A 21,029-nucleotide genomic window follows, 5' to 3' on the forward strand; every position below is an offset into this window, starting at 1 on the left:
GGAACATGTGGGACTTTTTCCTTTTTAAAAATAATTTCTTCTGGATATAGGCCTAGAATTGGAATCATTAGGTCAAAGGATATGAACAGTTTTATTGCTCTTTTGAACATGCTCTTCTGCTCTCCAGAAAGGTTGGCTTTGTTCACAACTCCACCAACAATGCTCCATTCACTTTTGCAAACTGGATCACTTTGAACTTGAATTCAGCATTGGACAAAATATTTCCCGAGACATTTCTGAGCAGAATGTGGCAAAACATAATATACTGGTAACAAATATGAAACAATGAGCACAAAGACAACAAGCGCTAAAAAAGTGGGAAATGCAAGCAAAAATATCTACAACCACTTTATAAGATCCTTCCAGGTTTTAGACCCCAAAATTTTTGAAAAAGGGTGTATCTTATACATAGGGAAATATGGTAATTGAATCTCTCTGGGATTTAGATTTCTCATCTTTTACTGAGATAATTTAATACCAGAGCAACTTTAAGCTCTACTATGTGCTAGACAGTTTGCTGACACTATTTGTGCTTCTTACCTTATAATTCTTATGAAGAACAAATTAAAAAGTATGAGAGGTAAAAACAAGCTACTATTGGGGTGGCTAGGTGGCACAGTGGATAAAGCACCGGCCCTGGAGTCAGGAGTACCTGGGTTCAAATCCAGTCTCAGATACTTAATAATTACCTAGCTGCATGGCCTTGGGCAAGCCACTTAACCCCATTTGCCTTGCAAAAAAAACCTGAAAAAAAAAAGCTACTATTATATATTATAATATATAAGTATACTATTATACACTATAAATACAAACTACTATTTCATAGATAAAGAAATTGAGATCCATGGATATTTAATAACTTGCCCAGGTTCACAAAAACTGTTTAATGATCAGGGAAGGACTAGGATCTCAGTACCTATTCTTATTCATTCCTTCAAAGCTGCTTCCACAAGATTTGTTTCTGTTTCATGTTTAAACTCTTTAAAATTAGACTTCAAGACCTTTCTTATACCACCCTACATTTTGAGGTTCCTTTCAACTTTAAAGTTCAACTCAAATGTCAGCTCCTCCAAGAAATTTTCCTTAAATCTCAGGATCGATATTTTTCCTCTTGTTCACAACCAGTTGTCAATTTCAGAGGAATCAAATTAAAATTTAATAAAATAAATGAAAATATTTCACAGATAATGTCAATTTGCAGAATTTTTAAAAACATCTGAGGCAAATTTGAGTTAGACATCACTATCTCACATAGCCCTTTATTTGTATCTTTCATATATCTACAAAATGCATTAAAGGTATTTGTGTATTTCCATATAATTCTATTGAAATGTCATCCATACCCCTGTGTAAGTAGGGGCCATGTCTTATTTAATCATTGTGACTCTCCAGTGTCTAATACAGTGGTCTATATAAAGCACCAGATTTAAAATGGATAAACAATATGGAAATTGAAATATCCTTCTCTCCATTTATCTTGTACAATCCTGCCATAAAGGTTCTTCTTTAAAATACACTGTAAAGTCACTCTCCTGCTAGAAAACTTTTGGCAACTCCCTATTTCAAGAGGGGAAAAAATTGCTGACTTTCAAGGCCCTCCATAGCCTTATCAAAACTGTTCCCCAAAACTGTTCTCTCAAATGCACAGGATAAGTTGACCTTCTCATTCTTCCTAGAACACAATATGCTTATTCCAGCCTCAGTGTCTTTGCTCATTTCAGTCTCCTTCCCTTAGCCTGACCCAAATTCCAGTCATACTTAAGGTCTAGGTCAAGGAGTACTTCAAAATTATTCTGACCCTTCCCAAGATCTGGTTTATTTTAAGTCATAACATTATATACCATTCAGTCTAATCCAAAAAAAATCATTAAACTTTATGGTATGCACTAGGAATACAAAGACAAAATAAAAAATGCTATATTCAAATAGAGAAATTTTGAATGCTTTAAATAAGTTCACTTACCTTGGCAATGTACTTTCCAGTTATGTGCAAATCGATAATGAGGTTGACAAATGAAGTGCCAAAGCTAGCTCAGCATTTGGGAAGCTCTGAAAGAATGAGTGGGAGAAAAGAGACATTAGACTGTCTACCAAACTGAAAATCTACAGAGCCACTGTGCTGACATAATTGTTATGTAAAACCTAGACAGTCTTACTGGTGCCATTCCAGGAAACTGAATCAGTTCCATTTGGATTGTCTTAGAAAGGTCCTGAAGATTAATTACCTGGCAAGATAAGACACCAGAGGTCCTTTTGCAAGCTCAAAACCAGGCATTCAAACTCTACTACATTGCAACTCCAATGGACTGGCCATGTTGTTTGAATGCCATACATGTGTTGACCTAAAAGATTATTTTATAGAGAACTAGCACAAGGCAAGTACTCACTTGGAGGTCAGAAGAAGCAATACAAGGATACTCTCAATTTCTCTCCAAAGAACTTGGTATTCATTGTGAGACATGGGAGATACTGGCACAGGATCATCCAGAATGGCATGCCCACATCAAAGAAGACACTGGGCAAAGTAGAATTGTGGTAGCAAATTTAGAGACCCCCCAAAATAATTGTAAGGGTTATTTGTGCCCAAACTTTCTGAGTTATTGATCTGATTAGCCACAACCAAACACACTGTAAATTAACTCCAACATTGTACTGTCATTTTGGTTCTCTTTATTCATGAAAGACAAACAACACACACACACACACACACACACACACACACTCATGTACATAGGAATGTATGTATATATGCATTGCTTTTATGTATCTATGTATAATTGAGGAACTGAATGTTTAACCTCATAAATTAAATAATATGATGAACCTGAAACCTCATTTCTACTTTCCTAAGCCAAGAAACAATGTTCTTCATTTTCATGACAGGGACATATAGATCTTTTGGTCTGTACAACTGGAGAGATGAAGATTATTTTTGTAAAGTTACCTATTTTTAGTACAATAACTATAGATAGAATCATAAATCTAGAGATGATAGGCGCCTTATTAGTTATTTTACAGATGAGGAAACAGATGAGATCTGGATAAATTAAATGATGTGTCCAAGGTCACAAGGTGGTAAATAGAAGAACTAGGGGATCTGAACTCAAGTCTTGTGTTTAAGACTCTTTGCCCTATGCCAAGTTGTCTTTTAACCTCAACTCCTTCATTTATTCATTGTCACTGTTGCTTTTCTAATTGAAATATAAAGTAAAAAAATAATTGAGTCTGTGGTTGCACCTAATTTGCATGATAAAAGTCAGGACTCTTCCAGTTATGTCTCCATGTAGCTTAAATGTTTGTATTTCTGCAGGTCATGAAATAGAGTATGCTCTACCCTTCAATCCAGCAATACCATTACTGAGTCTATGTCCCACCATTTAAAAGGGAAAGGGACCCTCATGTACAAAAACATTTGCAGTAGCTCCTTTTGTAGGGGCAAAGAATGTCATAGAGTTAATGTATGTTCTTTGTTCTTGAAGAAGATCGTGACATCAGGGAGATGATGCCATGACAAGCAAATGAATTGGATTTGAGTGAAGTGGTGCTGCTCTCAGTCATCAACCTCATTTTCTCCTCCAGAATCATCTGGGTCCAGTGGTCAGATATGAATCAGGATGACTAGAGATAACCCTGGACATGAGGCAATCAGGATGAAGTGACTTACCCAAGGTCACACAGCTAGTTAGTGTCAAGTGTCTGAGACTGGATTCAAACTTCTGACCTCCTGACAGTGTTCTATCCACTGTGCCACCTAGCTGCCCTTGTCATGGAGTACTATTGCTCTGTAAGAAACCATGACTTTAGAAAACTGGACTTTAGAAAAGCCTGGAAAGACTTGCATGAATTGATGCTGAGTGAAGATAAAAACCAGGAGAACATTGGACATCTTAACAGCAACACTGTGAAATGATTTATTAAGTACCAACTACAAATCAATCCCCAAGGAATCAAAGACAAAAACAAGAAGTCCCTGCCTTCTAGGAGCTTATATTCACCTCGGGTATATAACAGGTAAACAGATAAATCAGAGGCAAATTATTTTAGGATAGTGAGAGAAGTTAACAATGAGATCTATTAGGATATATTTCACAGTTATGTTAGATACAGCTCCCCTCAGCAGTTCAGTGATTAAGGACAATCCTGAAAGAACTGTTATGGAAAATGCCACATCCACATCCAGAGGAAAAAAAATCTATTGAGTCTGAATGCAAAGCAAAGCATACTATGTTCATCCCTTAAAATTTCTTTTATTTTTTTTCTTTCTTTCTCATCCCCCTCCTTAGTTCTAATTCTTCTTTCACAACATTACTATTATGGAAATATGTTAAGTATGATTATATATGTACAACCTATTTCAGATTGTCTGCTACCATAAGGAGGAGGGAGGAAAGAGAAGAGGGTAGAAAAATGTGGAATTCAAAAGCTTGCAAAAGGATGAATATAGAAAAATACCTTAATAAATTTTCATTTTAACAGAACTATGTGTGTTGTTATTATATATTACATGTGCAGGAGTTTTGGTATGACATTTTCTCAGACTAGTGGATCCATGAAGAGGGTTCTATTGCTTGACCACATCAGAGCTCTGATGTAGCTCCATTAATTTTTTTCTTGTAGGTTATGTCAAAGGTGTCATATAGGCATCAAAACTTTATTCTTTGGATAACCTTAAGCAGAGACCTATAGTTGCTCAGTCACTAAGCAACCACTGAGAAAAGTTTTTTTTTTCCTCAACCCAATCAGCATTTATTAAGTACCAACTACAAATCAATCCCTGAGGAATCAAAGACAAAAACAAGAAGTCCCTGCCTTCCAGGAGCTTACATTCACTTCTGGTAAACAGCAGGTAAACAGATAAATCAGTGGCAAATTATTTTAGGATAGTGAGAGAAGTAACAATGAGATCTATTAGGATGTATTTCACAGAGGTGGTGAGACTTGAATTAAACCTTGTAAAAAGTTAAGGATTCTAAGAGGCAAAAATGTGAAAAGGGATTCATTGCAAACGTTAAGGACAGATTGTAGAAAAGATCAGCTTCAGAATAGAATGTGGGTCAGTTTGCTTAGAATGATCCATGTATAGAGAGTGGTAATAGAAAGTTAAAAAATCTGAAAAGCAAGTTGGAGCTAGATTGCAGATGTTTTTAAATGCAACCTAGAGAAATTGTACTTTTTCAGAAAGCAATTAGAAACCAGTGAAGATTCTTGATTAGAGAGTGACTTAGACAGACCAGGACAGAAGTTAAAATAACTGCCTCTGTGAACTTGGGAAGGATGGTAGTACCTTCAGCAGCAACCTCTCTGGGTCCCTATGCTGCATTGCAGGTATGATTGTTTTCCCCTCAGTAATGCTCAATGAGCAGTTGTTGAGAAAAGTTTTTAAAAAACTTGAAAACTGACTAGAGCAACATATAACACAAGATAATAGTTATGTTGATTTTTAATAATTAGCTTTTCATTTTTTTGTAATTTTGTGGCATTTATACTTCTGAAGTTATTCAAGCTTAAAGCTGCACTAAGACTTGAGTGACTATATGTAGCTAGATAGCTAGAAAAATTTTTTCTCCAATTCCATCACAAATTTACTAGATGTTATGGCCCTGACTATGTTCTCTCCTTTTACTTGTTTTATTGCTATTATATTACTTGTCTTTGCCAAACTCTTCAAGGCATTATGGGTTTTCATTAAGATGATGGAGTAAGGGTGCTGCTAGGTGGATAGGTGGATAGGTGAATAGGTGGATAGAGCACTGGCCATGGAATCAGGAAGCCCTGAGTTCAAATATGGACTCAAAAACTAAATAATTGCCTAGCTGTGTGACTTTGGATCATTGTCTTAAATAAATAAATAAATGGATGGATAAATAAAAAATTTTTTAAATAGTTAAAAAAACAATGGAGGGGGTGGAGCCAATATGGCAGCATGAAGACAGGAATTCCCGGAAACTAGTTCCCCCCAAAACTCCAAAAGCCATCAAATTATGATCTTGCCAAAATTTAGGGGGGCAGAACCCCACAGAAAGACTGAGTGATATGATTTTGTGCCTTTTTAAAGTCCATTTTGTTAACCAGACAATCCAGAGAGTGTGTATACTACCAAATCCTTATTAAAGACTCCTTCCAGGAACAAAAAAGTCTGAGTGATGAAATTTCCCAGTCCAAGACAACTTAGAAGTTTCTCAGGAAAGGTCTGATCCACCAGGCCAGGGGTTGGAAAAAGCCACAGTGCAGCCATAGCCACAGCACAGCACAGCTGGCTTGGGTGCCTGGGTCCAGAGTGGGAGGTTTACAGACCTTTTGTCCCAGGGATCATTGGGGACAGCTGGAAGGGGTAGTAAGAGAATTCTACCTCACCAGAGTGAGTGCAGAACAGAGCTCTGGCCTCAAAGCAGCCCTGCAATGAGAACCTTCAGTGGTAGTCCACAGAGCTACCCAGCATGTCCACAGCTCTCAGACCATGGATGGTAAGGGGATTGGGAGAAACTGCAGAGGCCTCTCTGCTCTCCCTGGGCAGGACTCAGCTATTTTCCCACACTCAAATCCAGGTCACACTCTGGGGCCCCTCAACACCACCATAGCCAAGCAGGGACCATCCTCACAGCTGCAGAGCAGAGGGGAGGGCCTGAACACAGGCAAGAGAGCAGTCAGAGCCTTGGAAGAATTAAGGTCCCTGTGGGTTGTCCCCCAAAATCCTCAAAGGACTTGAAAGTGCAATAAATCAGTCATAGGCTGAGGAAATGAGCAAACAACAGAAAAAGAAGAATCTGACCATAGAAAATTACTTTGGTCCCATGGAGGACCAAAATACATACCCAGATGATGATAAAATTAAAGCTTCTGTATCCAAAACCTCCAAGAGAAATAGAAACTCAGGTTATGAATGAGCTAAAAAAAGACTTTGAAAGGCAATTAAGGAAAGTAGAGGAAAAATTGGGAGAAATGAGAGTGATGTAGATAAATCATGGAAAACAAGTCAGCAACTTAGTGAAAGAAATACAGAAAAAAATACTGAAGAAAATAACATTAGAAACCAGTTTAGACTAAATGGAAAAAGCAACACAAAAGGCAAATGAGAAGAAGAATGCCTTAAAAAGCAGAATTGAACAGCTGGAAAAGGAGATAAAAAAACCTCTCTAAAATAAATCCTTCAAATACAGAATGGAACTAAAGGAAACTAATGATTTTGTTAGAACTCAGGAAGAAATAAAACTACACCCCAAAAACCAAAAATTAGAAGAAAATATACACTCTTATTGGAAAAACAACTGACCTTGAAAACAGAACCAGGAGAGATAATTAAAAAATTATTGGGCTACCTGAAAATCATGACTAGGAAAAGAGCCTAGATTTCATTTTTCAAGAAATAATACAGCAAAATTGCCCTGAGGTCCTAAAAGCAGAGGATAAAATAGAAATTGGGGGAATTCACTGATCACTTCCTGAAAGAGATCCCAAAAGAAAAAGTTCCAGAAGGGGTGGCTAGGTGGCACAGTGGATAGAGCACCAGCCCTTGAGTCAGGAGTACCTGAGTTCAAATCCAGCCTCAGATACTTAATAATTACCTAGCTGTGTGACCCTGGGCAAGTCACTTAACCCCATTGCCTTGCAAAAAAACAAAAACAAAAAGAACCTTTCAGGAATATCATAGCCAAATTCCAAAACTCCTAAGTCAAAGAGAAAATACAAAAAAGCTGCCAGAAAGTAGCAATTCAACTACCATAACTCTATAGTCAGGATTATACAGGATTTGGCAGCATTTACATTAAGGGCTCATAGGATTTAGAATATCATATTACAGAAGGCAAAGGATCTTGGTTTACAACCAAGAATCAACTACCCAGCAAAGATGAATTTTCAATGAAGCAGGGGACTTTCAAACTTTCCTATTGAAACAACCAGAGATGAAAAAAAAGTTTGATCTTGAAGTACAGGACTCAAGGGAACCATAGAGGGAGTGGAAGAGGACTAATTATGAGGAACTTAGTGATGTTGAACTGTTTGTATTCCTGCATGGGAAGAAGATACTGATAACTCATATGAACTTTCTCATTTATAAGAGCAGTTAAAAAGAATATAGACACAGGAAGGAGCTGAATATAATGATATAATATAGTAAAAAGATCGAGTCAATGGGTGATAAAAGAAAGTACTGGGAGGAAGAGAAAGGAGAGGAAGAAGGAGCTAGGATAGTTCACATGAGTCAAGAAAAAGTTTTTCCAGTGGAGTGGAATGGAGGAAAGCAAGGGGGAATGAGTGAGTCTTCATTCTCATCAGAAATAGCTCAGAGAGGAAATAACACACACACACACACACACACACACACACACACACACACACACACAATAGGCTATAGAAATTTATCTTACCTTAGAGAGGAAAAATGAGAGGAAAGGGATGGGATAAGGGGGAACAGGGGGAGGGAAGGGGGGAGTAGGTGATAGAGGAGAGGGAAGATCATGGGAAAGAGTACTCAGATACAACACAGTTCTGAAAAGGGACAGGATGAAGGGGGAGAGAGCATGGAATAAATGAGAATGGGGAGGAATAGAGTGGAGGGAAGTACAGCTAGTGATAGCAACTGTGGGAAAAATATTGAAGCAATTTCTCTGGTTATAATGGGGAAGGCAACCCATCCCAAAGACAGAACCATTGGAATCTGAACAGAGACTGAAGTACACTTTTTTTTTCTCTCTCACTATTGTTGATGTTTCTCATCTTTTGGGGGGGCAGTTTATGATTGCTCTCACAATAAGATTATTGTAATAATATAAATTTAAAAATGGGGAAAAAAGATGATGGAGTAAGTAGTAAATCATCGTAACCTCCCACATTCATCTCCCCAAAACCAGAATGGTGTTCCCAAACAAACCTATTATAACAAAATCAACAAAAAGACAGAGTGAAACTATCTACTAGCCCAAGGAACTTGAAAGATCAGCAAGAAATGTGCATCACTCAGGTCAAGGGGGAGCATAGCCAAGAAGAGAAGCATCCTAACCACCCAACAGTAAGTCAAAACTCAGAAACCAGCGGGAATACTTATCCTGAGTCCCAATGCAATGGAGAAGCCAAATACCCACATCAGGATCCCCCACATGCCTCAGCATAGCAAGGAGAATAGGCAAGCCCCAACTTTGAGAGCCTCTATGTGCCTCAGCATAGCCCTGGGCAAAAAGGACAGCCACCAGTGGCCAGGCTACCACATGCTGCAGGTTAGCTTGGAGGCAAAAAGGTAAACTCCAACCTGATGGGTGCCTAAACAAATGGGCAGCCGAGGAGGGTCCTTTCCAGGTGCTTCAGCATAGCCTGAGCAAACAGGAAGCATTTAGACCACCGTGTGCTCCAGTATAGCATTGGGGAAATGCAGAAGCACCTCCACCACCACACTCCTCTGTGCAGTGCCATACACAAGGATCCCCTGTGGGCCTTAGGGCAACAGCAGGAACAGAACTCAAATTTAAAAGAAAGGTAAAACTCCTGCCCCCCCAAAATGATGAGCAAAAGCAACAACAACAACAAACAACAACAACAAAAGAATCTGACCATAGAAAGTTATTATGGTGAAGGGAAGATCAAGACAAATTCAGAAGAGGATAAAAAATGTCAGTGGGCAAAACCTCAAAGAAAAATGGATAGTGATCTCAGTTCCAAAAAAGAACTCATGGAAGGGCTCAAAAAGGAGCTTAAAAATCATATGAGAGATGTAAAGGAAAAAGTGGGGAAAGAAATAACAGTGGTACAGGAAAAGTTATGAAAAAAAGGGTCAAAAAGACATACAAAAATCCACTGAAGAAAATAACTCTTTTAAAAAGAACAATTAATCAAACAGTAAAAGGAAATATAAAAGCTTACTGAGGAAAAAAAAACTCCTTAAAAGTTAGAATTGGAACAGTGGAATCTAATAACTCTATGAAATATCAAGTATCTATCAAATTAAAAAGAATGAAAAAAATAGAAAAAAATGTAAAATACCTCATTAAAAAAACCAACTAACCTGGAAAATAGATCCAAGATAGACAATATCAAAATCAATGAACTAATGAAAGTCATAGTCAAAAGGAGAATCTGGATAACATCTTTCAATAAATTATCAAGGAGAACTGACTTGACATCCCAGAACTAGAGAGCAAAATAGGCATTGGAAGAATACACTGATCATCTCAGTAAAGAGATCCCAAAATAAAAACTCCAAGGAACATTAAAGTCAAATTTCAGTCAGAGTAAAATTGTTGCATGGGGCCAGAAAAAAAGAGTTTCATTACTGAGGAGCCATAATCAGGATTACAGAATTTAGTAGTTGCAACCTTAAGGGATCAGAAATAATGTAACTTGATATTCCAGATGGCAAAGGAGCTCAGACTACAAGCAACAATCACATATCCAGTGAAATCAAGTGTAATTCTTCAAGAGGAAAAAATGGTCATTCAATGAAACAGAAGAATTTCAAGCTTTCCTAAGAAAAAGGAACATAATTGAACAAAAATTTTGATCTCCAATATCAAAACCCAAGAGAACTCTAAAAAGGTTAGAAGGGTTTTCTTTTGAAAACATAGGAATTCAATGGAGTTGAATGATACTTGTAATTCTTTTTTTTTAATTTTTAAAGTTTTTTTTTTAATTTAAGGCAAATGGGGTTAAGTGGCTTGCCCAAGGCCACACAGCTAGGTAATTATTAAGTGTCTGATTTGAACCCAGGTACTCCTGACTCCAAGGCCTGTGCTTTATCCACTATGCCACCTAGCCGTCCCAATACTTATAAATTTTTAAAAATTATAGTACTAATAGTTTAACTACAATGAATATAGATAGATAGAGGATATAAATATAAGGTGAATTGGAGGAATGGTATAAAAAATAAGGTATGAGAAAGAGGAATGGATTGGTGAAGAAGGAAGGGAAAGGTTGAATGGGGTATATTATTTTGTATAAAGAATTGTGAAAAACCTATCAGAATGGAGTAGAAAATGAGAGGGTGGGTGATAGGCATCACTTAACCCTTAATCTTATTTATATTGGCTCAAAAAGGTGATAATATACACAATCAGTTGAATATAGGAATCTATCTTAAACAATAGCTGTCATCCACCCTAGAGAAACTTGGTGGACCAGATCCCACATCATTTTCATTCATACCAAACAAAGGCTAACCATTTGATACTATATGAATCATTCATGTTTATTACATATATTTCAATATTTGAACAACATTTCATTTCCTAGACTAGACTGGAACTTAAGGCAACAAAAAAAGTTAATAACTATTTACTAATGAAGTGTAAAGTCATGCTTCTATGGTAGAGGGAACTATCCAGGTATCAGTTAGCTTAAATATCCTGTACTAGTCAATAGGGATATGAACTGGCCAGCAAGTATGAAAGCCTTGAGACTGGAAATGGTGACTCAAGTTGAGTACCAATTTGTTTGCCACTCAGATACCATACTCCTAAGTCTTTTGGATGGATGTTTTCCCCATGTGACAGAACATATGATCATTATTTCACTCATATATGTGCCCTGGAACAAACAAGACTACTTTTTTTTCCCACCAGAATTCTCTCTCCTCTACTGTTTACAAACAAGAAGCTCTGACAAATGGGAAGACTCAGACTAATTATTTTGCTTTGGATGTTTCCTGTAGAAGTTGGAAAGCTCTTCTAGGTAAATAGAGGATCAGATCAGTGAGGGCAACATCTCTAGCCAACAAGAGCAGAAATTAAATCATCAAAAAAAGTCATTGGGAGTAAGAAAGGGAAGGAAAGGAGAATTTTCCACTTAGTCAGCTATCTCTTATCTAGGCTTATTAAATAGTGAGCATAATCCCTTTTTGTAGATTTTTCCCATCCAAAAGAGCCAAAGTAAACACAGTGAGTAGAGGTCAGTGACAAATTGTTTCAAGCATGTGCTATTAACAAAATTAAGGAACACTGAATGGAGACATCTGATTTCTGAACTGGTCATTTCTGGGATTTTTTTCCCAAGCCAATTTTTAAAAAAATCTCAAATAGTCCATTATAATTGTGGGAATAAAGGTGATAAAGAGTCCAAAATAAGGATCTCTGGGAAGCAGAAGCCTCTGTTTTCTGAAGATGAACTAGAGATCTGCTTATGTAAATGGAACTAAAGGGGTACTATAATAATGCCACCCACTCAGAAATATTTTCTTCACTAATCCTCCATGTTACCTGAAAATCTACTACTCCCAAGTCACTCTTTCGAATCGAGGGATTTTTCCTCCAGCAAAACACTTTTAACATTGTCAGAGGTTCCTTGGAAATTGATTAGTTTGTCAGATTAGCTGGATCTCATCTAGGAGAAACTAGATCCATGACAGGATGGTTAGGGTGGTTGGGAAGATCTTAACATATTTTCCAAAGCTTTCTCCCAAACTGGAAACATTTTGACTTTTTTCTTCCTTCACCATGTCCTCTGGGGCTGGATGCTAGGGTTTTCCCCAATATATGACAGAGAGAATTGATCTAGAAGGCAAGAAGTCCATGGTCTAGAATCAAATTTACAGAATGTTTCAACTGGAAGGAATTTTAAAGGACCATCTAGTCCAGTTCTGTTACTTGGCTCAGTCTTGTGACATGGGTAAATGATATAAATGATAACTGTTCTGACTTTTTTTGTTGTTGTCTGTTTCTGTGAAATAGAAAAACAAATATTGGTGATTTCATCAGTGTGGGCACCCTTAGTACAAATACAAATCCTCTATGTCTCATTAGATCTCACCCAGTTCAACTTTTAGATAATGAACATCTCCACATTTAAGTAGGCATATAGTCAGTCCATCTCAGGTGTTGGGAGCCAGGGTCTCTAAGCTGTTTGACACAGTCACAGCAAGAAGACTCAAGGCAGTCACACTGCCTGATGGAACAACATTTCCTTCTTCAATATATATAGGGATTTCATGCATACCAATATTTATAGGTTTATTATTGATTACAATATTTACTCACCCTAATACTGGAATGACTATAAAGGAAGGATTTCAGAAAAATTCCTTTAACAAAACAGATTGTAAACTCTGTCTAAATTTAACAGGACTGCCTCTCCCTGAGGCATACAAAAGGCTTCAACATTATGAAATCTCTGGAAAACCCACCACTGGGAATTCCAAGGAGATGCCAGAATATATTCAGGGAAAACAGATACAAGATGGGTCATATAGAATTCCAGGGAAATTAATAGTTTTGCCCCCTTTACCATATACAGGAATATATGAAAAAGATGGTGAGAAAATAGTACAGGTGACCGATATGTGAACTCCAGCAGCCTTAGTTTCATGGGAAAGAATAAAAAAGTCACAGAAACTGTGGCTTCTATCAACTAGGCCAGAAAGAAAAATTGATTATTGTAAGAGTTAACAGATGGGCGGACAAGCATAAAGACCCTCACTACAGACTGTTAAGGAAGTGTATAGAAAAACATTACCTACATAAAAAAATATAAAAAACTTTCCATTAAAAGAATTGCTTAATTAATAACTTTAAATGAATTAACAATTACACAATGTAGTAATAAATATGGTAACAGACAGGTTGAGGTCATCGGGGTCTGAGTAGAGATAAATCAATTAACTATATGATTATTACTTAAACTTGTAATCACATGATTAAAACTTGTAACCATATGAACTATATGATTGATGATGAAAATTGTACACTCTTATAACCAAGGAAATGATCTCAGCTTGCTTGCTTGCTTGAAACATACATGATTCTGAAACCATAAAAATAAAGCCAAGCAACTGACAGTCAGTCAACCTGCTCCTGCCTACACTCACTTGTTGACTCAACTCATTTCGCCGACTCTATCCCTCCTGTCAGGTTCCAAGAACCCCGTGGAGGCTGGACCCCCGCACTCTGGGACCTACTCAGTTTCTTTATCAGTTTGAGAGGATTTTAGTGCTTGTATTCTACTGGTCTAATTTTCAAGAACTAGAATGATTCCCATACCATGGTGGAATGGAATGAGGGATGGATCTTGAGTCAGAACATGCTAATTTAAAATCTGGATCTGCCATTTACTGAGTGACCTCAAGAAAAATCATTTAATTTCTCTTAGTATATTTCTTCATCTATAAAATGAGGAGTTTGGACTAGATGAATTGCTAAGGTCCCTTAAAGTTTAAAATCTTTCCAATCCTATAAGGCATTTTAGTGTAGGTTTCATGAAATTAATATTAAAAGTTCTTAAAGTTCTTAAAAGTTCTGAGATTTCATATAGTAGACTTTAGGGAAGGAAAGAAACAAATATCTTCTTTGTGTCAAATGTTATTATATCATTATTACATCATTTAATCCTCACAACAACCCTAGATGCTCATTTTACATTTGAAGAAACTGAAGCAAACAGAAATTAAGTGACTTGTCTAGGATCACACTGCTAAAAAGTTAGATTTGAACTCAGGTTTTACTGAATCCAGGTCCAGTACTCTATCTATTATACCACACAACTGGATTTAGGTCTTAAAAGAGTGAAAGCCAGATAAACAGCAAAAAAAAAAATGTTTTTTTTCAGTATAAGTATGAAGACAGAAAGAATCATGAATTGTAGTCTGAAATATTTGGTTAGAAAATGGAAGGATACTATATAAAGACTTTTTAATTTACCTTCTTTAATGAATTTAAGAAATATCAGTATACATGAACAGCTCAATATACAAATAACAGATTAGTGGATCATTCATTCAGTTTTAATTATCATTATTAATCAATATCTTTCCTCTGAAAACCATTCACTATACTTTAATCATCTACTTTATTGTTCCACTCTTTTGCAGTGGGCTTACAGAAGTAGATGATTTCACACTAGAGGCAGACTAGCCAAAAGTTAAAAGTAATAGATCTTAATTGTAGATACTGGTTTACTTCCCCCTCTCCTATCCTCCTCCACAGCTTCACCAACCCTGTTCATAAAAACTCTGTGTCCATAAGAAAAAATATTTTAAATCACCAATAATTAGAGAAATGCAAATTAAAGCAACTTTGAGGATGTACCTCATACTCAGATAAGCAAAATGACCAGCTAGAAGGTTTGTGGGAAAACAAGTATATTCGTGTAATATTGGAGCTATGAATTGTTCAAAACATTCTGGAAAGTAATTTGGAACTACAACCAGGAAGTTGCAAAATTGTGTGTTCCATACCTGTGACCCACTTATATCTACTAGTACTAGGACTCACCTCAAAGAACTCAAAGAAGGAAAATCTCACAAAAGTTCACAAACATCCATAGCAGCTTTTTTCATTGTAGCCAAAAATTTAGGAACTAAGAAGCTTTTCTTCTACTAAGTAAATAAGTCATGTTCTGTGGATTTAATGGAATATTATTGTACCTAAAGTAATGATGAAATGGACAGTTTCAAAGAAAACTGAGGACACATCTATGAACTGAAGTAGAGTGAAATAAGACCTAGGAAAATATTTTACAAATGATCTCTACATTAAAGAGAAAAACAGTTTTATTTCCTATCATGTCTATATTTATTATAGCCTATCAGAAATTAAGATTATCCACCTCTGCTTTTTTTTTTTTTAATTCAGAGGAAGTATGAGCTATCCTCTTTTATTTTCAGGTCGTTGTATGGTAAATACATAGGATATAAGATTTTCCATGGTAAGGTCTTATAGTTTAGCTACAGAGATTACTAACCTTCAATTTACCTCTGGTATACAGAGAATCACTGACCCCCGATTCACCCCTGATGTACAGGGAGGGGAGATGAGCAGGATTGATCTCATGCACATATTTAAAATAGATTGAGCATTTAAAAGAACCACTGAATGTCCTTGACTGGTCCCGGCCAGACTCTCAAGGCTGTACTTGATTAACATTGCCTATCTCCACAGGAACTGCCATTCCTGAATGCAAACACCATAATTCTTTGGGTTCGGGGAAGGGTGGCTTCCATGTCCCTTTGCCATCCCATTTTCTTTTTAAGTATAAAATATTGTAATGTAATTATATTCTTTTATTATAATTACGTTCTTTTACTACACTACATGATCCCATATTGGTTGTCTGCCAGAGAAGGATAACATTTCACATGAAAATGAGCTTTTTAATTCCATTCACCCTACCCCTTTCTCCATTATTATATATATTATTATGCATTTCTAATATATATAATTTTCCTTCCCTTACTCTTTATTTCTTTCCCATATAATTCCCTCCAATCTTTGTCTTCTATTAAAACTAACAAAGACAATAAACATCCATTCTTTTATCATTTTTAATATTATTAATATTTCTCTGTGGACTTTATAAGGGGCAGAGGAGTGACACACTTGATATAGCACTGGGCTTGGAATCAGGAAGATTTATTTCCCTGAGTTCAACTCAGGTCTAAGATATTTACTATCTGTGTGATCCTTAGTCACACTTAGTTCTACTTGCTTCAGTTTCCTCATCTGTAAAAATGAGATGAGATTTAGCTTTTCTGGAAAGCAATCTGGTACTCTGCCCAAAGAGCATTAAAATTGATCATGCCTTTTGACCCAGCAACAGCAACATCAAGCCTATATTCAAAAGAAATGATAAAAAATGGGAAAAGTTTCATATGTTCAAAAATATTTATAACAGAACTTTTTGTATCGGCAAAGAATTGGAAATCGAGAGAATGCTCATCAACTGAGGAATGAATAAACAAGTTATGGTATATGAATATTATGGAGCCCTATTGTTTTTTAAGAAATCATGAGTGGTGGAACTTTAGAGAAACTTGGAAAGAATTATACGAACTGAAGCTGAGTGAAGAAAATGGAACCGAGAGGACATTGTATACATTAACAACAACATTGTGAGATGATCAACTATGATGCTGCAACTCCTCTCAGCAGTTCAAAGATCAAGGACAACCTTAAGAGACCTACTATGGATAATGCTATCCACATTCAGAGGGAAAAAACATGGAATCTGAATGCATACTATATTCACTTTTAAAAAAAACTTCTCTTATGTTTTTCCTTCCTATCTCATGGTTGTCTTTCTTTCCCCTTAGTTCTAATTCCTCATACACAAAATGAATAATAGGTAAATTCTTAAACAAAAATGTACATGTACAACTTTTACCAAACTGTTCACTGCCATGGGGAGGGGGTAGAGAAGGGAAGGTGGCAGAAAATGTGTAACACTTAAATTTGAAAATGGATGAATGTTGAAAAGCTACCATAATGTGAAACTGGAAAATATAATAAAATTTCAATTTAAAAAATGAGTTGAAAAAGAAAATGACAAACCACTCCAGTTCTTTGTCAAGAAAACCCTAAATGGGGTTATAAAGAGTTAGACCTGACCAAAATGACTTAAAAACAATATAACCTTTATAGATATTAGGATTCTGAAAATATTTGTATCCTTTTAATTAATCAAATGTGTACCTTTCTGTGCTTTTCTTGGCTCCTGAATTTCCATTTTAAAATATCTTCTCAGTTATAGAATTATTTTTAGGAATGATTGGAAATCTTCTCTGAACAAAGATCAATTTTTCCCTATAGGATTATATTTAGTTTTTATAGATGAGTTGTCCATGCTTGTGTGCCTATGTCTTTTTACCCTGTGAAATATCATATTTTAATCTTTCTTCTTCATAGTAGTAGCTCTCACATGTTGTATAGTGGTAAGGTATATTGTGATTTTTTTTGGGTGTTTGAACTCTTGGGAGTTTTCATTTTGGGTTTTTTTTAAGGAGGTGACCAATAGATTATATATTTTTTTTCTTTCTGGTTGTAGTTCAGAGGTATATGGGGTAATCAGGAAACACTATCACTTTCGTGTGAGGGCCGTCCAAACTCTTTACAGAGCTGCCCATCCATCTTTGATGTCTACCTGCCACCCAACTTTCACCTGTGACTCCAAAAAGTTGTAGTATGTATAGTGACCACCCTCAAGTTAAGCATCTTGGCAGATGGAATAAAACCAGGTTGAGGGTAGCCAATAGGCTTCAAATCAATAGCTAAGTTAGGAGGATATGTATCCCAAGCATGTGACAATTTGTTCCAGTGGTCATGAAAGAAACTGAAATAAGCATCGTGGACTGCTTAGAGCTTGGTCAGACATCAGAGAGACCAAAGTCATCTGCTCCATCTTGGGTTATCACCAATTATCCCGCATTTGTGTCATCAGTTGACTTCAATAACTCTGGAAAAGATAATGGTGCTAATAACTTTGTATAACTCTGTTTCACTTAAATCCAATTCTTATGTAAATCAACCCATCATCTGTCACACACACACACACACACACACACACACACACACACAAAATAGAGAAAATATCTTAACTATGGCTATGGAAAGAATTTTTATCTAAACAATGGATAGCAGTGATTATAAAAAATAAATTGAATAATTTTAATTTCATAAAGTTGATCCAAAGCCAATAAATAGAAGAAAAAATAAAGGAAAATAGAGGAATTTTCTAATATCCTGAAATATATAGAGAATTTTTACAAATTTATGAATGAGTCATTTCCTAAAAGGTAAGAGACCAAAGGATGTGAATAGACAGCTCTCAAAAGAAGAAATGAAATCCACCAACAACCAGATTAAAAAAATTATCAGATAATTAATAACAAGATAAATCCAAATTAATAGAACTTTGAGATTCTACCAATGTTCAATAGATTAGCAAAGATAAACAAGGAAAAAAAATTAACAATTGTTGGAGGAGTTGTATGTAGACATATAAATGCACTTTTGGTGGAGTTGTGAGTTGATTCAACAATTCTGAAAAAAAACATTTGTAATACCCAAGAACAGATTTTTTTTCACCCAATGATTCCACTATTTGGTATGTATCCCAAAGAGGTCAAGGTCAGAAGAAAAGTACCCAAGATACAAAAATATTTACAGTAGTATTTTTCTAATAGCAAAGAACTAGAAGCAAAATGGATATCCATCACTTAAAGAATGACTGAATAAATTTATAGTTAAGTGTAATGAAATATTATTGCTCTATAAAAAAATAAAAGAGATGAATTCAGAAAAAACATGGGAAGTCATATATACTGTTTCACAGTGAAATAAGGAGATCTACATAATGACAATTGATGTAAAGGAAAACATATTTGAAATCCCTCAGAATTCTTTGATAGCAGAGGACTTAGGTTGAGGCATCCTCCTCTTGACATATAGGTTAAAAGTGAGATATATATTCTCTGACATGACCATAATATCCTTGGCTGGACTATATATATTTGTTAAAAGGGAGGCATTCTAGTGGAGGAGTGGAAAGGTGTCATATAAGTAGCAACAAAGTATCAAAAAATTTTAATAGAGGAATAGAAAGAGCAGGTACAAATTTACCTCATCAAATTATACATATATGTGCATATTTCTTTAAAAACAAACTATATGTAAACTAATTTCATAGCTTCTTATACAATATTCTTACTTCTTTGTATGTTGAGAACTGAGTTTTAATTTTGCCTCTGACACTTCCGAACTATGTCTTTCACTTTGCATTTCCTAATATTTAAAGGAGGGAATTAGATTAGATGACTTCTAAGATACATTTTAGCTTAAAAATCAATGAGTCTATGAGACCATGTAATGTTTCTCTTTATTGATGATTATTGAGCTCACAATGTATTGTGTTGTTTTGTTTTTTTTTTCAAAAGGAAGGAAGGTGGATAGCAGGCAGAAATACATCTAAAGTGTGGATGGCATTTAACAAGAAAATTAGGCCTAACATACCAGAAAGGTTTTTACAGTTGACCACACCTGTCTTGCTACAAAACTTATTTTCTCAGAAAACTTTAATACCCCTGCCAACTTCCGATATTTTGGTAAACCAACTTCATTATTTGATTTCTTGGCAATAACTCTGATGGGTGAAATCATCTTTCCGATAATGCTTTTTAAATGTCCCTAATTTCTAATTTAATAAAGAGCTTTCTGTATCTCCTATTAGAAAGGAGAAGGCTAACCTGATAAGAGTTTTATTGATTTAACAGGATACACCAAGCAAATTGTGAAGCAAACTGTGTTTTGTGTTCTCCACAATCCGTTCCCTCCACTCCTCTACACATTTTGATCTTTCTCCTGTTCTCGACTCTACTTCCAAACTCCCCCTGTCCTTCAGCCATTTAATCAACCCAGTTTCCACTGAAATGTATCTCTTTACTTCATGACTATGCCTTCTAAGAGGTTAAATAGGTTAACTACTCATCTTACTATTAACTAATATGACAATAGAAGCAAACTCCCCTCCCAGGTAAACATGCATTTTTAAAATGCCCTTCTATATCATAGACTTAGAGCAAGAAGAGATTTCAGAGACCATCTTCTCATTTTATATTGAGTAAACCGAGATCCAGAGAGTTAAAGTGACTTTCCCAAGGTTCAGACATTGGGTGGCAGAGGTAGGAATTAAATTCAGAAGCCCTTATTTCAAGATCAAAGGAAAACTAAATAAGTTTTTCACTTTACTGCACTGGTCCCATGTTGGTTGTCTGCTAGAGAAGGGTAACATTTCAGATAGTTCCTGAACAGATAGAAGGTAAGTGAAGCATGATAGTAAGGGCAGAGAATAAATGTATTTGGGGGAAAGTGAAACGTTCAAACTTCCTAAAAATCATATGACTGTTATTCCACAAATGCTATTTTCTCAATTGTAAAATCTTTTTCATAGGAAGATTTATAAGTTCACTTATAAATTGAACTAATACAGAGTAGGAAAGCCAAAGCCCAGGATGATTTGAGGCTCATGGTTAATAAGAAACACAACAAAAATGATCCCTTTAAGCCTGTCTGGGACCAAGAAGAGAAAATAAGGGATAAGTTCACTTGTAGGGGTCACAAGGACAATGTTAGCTCATGGACCTAGTTTCTAGCAAAATTCCTCCATGCTATTCCTCTGTTCACTTCCTCTTTCTCAGTCAATAACAATGATCTTTAGACTGAAAAGGAGAAAACAAAAAGGAATTGAAAGCCAAGCCAGAAGAGTGCCTCTGTTGTTGTTACTTAGTTTGCATTTGTATGTTACTTCATGACTCCATATGGGGTTTTCTCAGCAAAGTTACT

The 21,029-nt window shown here is 35.9% G+C and overlaps 1 long non-coding RNA gene across 1 annotated transcript in view; it reads right to left on the reverse strand.

The window, feature by feature from the left end:
* Positions 1-1,963: 1,963 nt before the first annotated feature.
* LOC141513329 (uncharacterized) overlaps positions 1,964-21,029 on the reverse strand; it is a 63,243-nt gene continuing 44,177 nt past the window's right edge. The window contains exon 3 of the long non-coding RNA XR_012475767.1: positions 1,964-2,049. This is a non-coding gene — a long non-coding RNA (uncharacterized LOC141513329). The remainder of the gene's footprint in view (positions 2,050-21,029) is intronic.

The sequence above is a fragment of the Macrotis lagotis genome, chromosome 2 (genome assembly GCF_037893015.1).
Source record: "Macrotis lagotis isolate mMagLag1 chromosome 2, bilby.v1.9.chrom.fasta, whole genome shotgun sequence".
NCBI classification, from domain to species: Eukaryota; Metazoa; Chordata; class Mammalia; order Peramelemorphia; family Peramelidae; genus Macrotis; species Macrotis lagotis.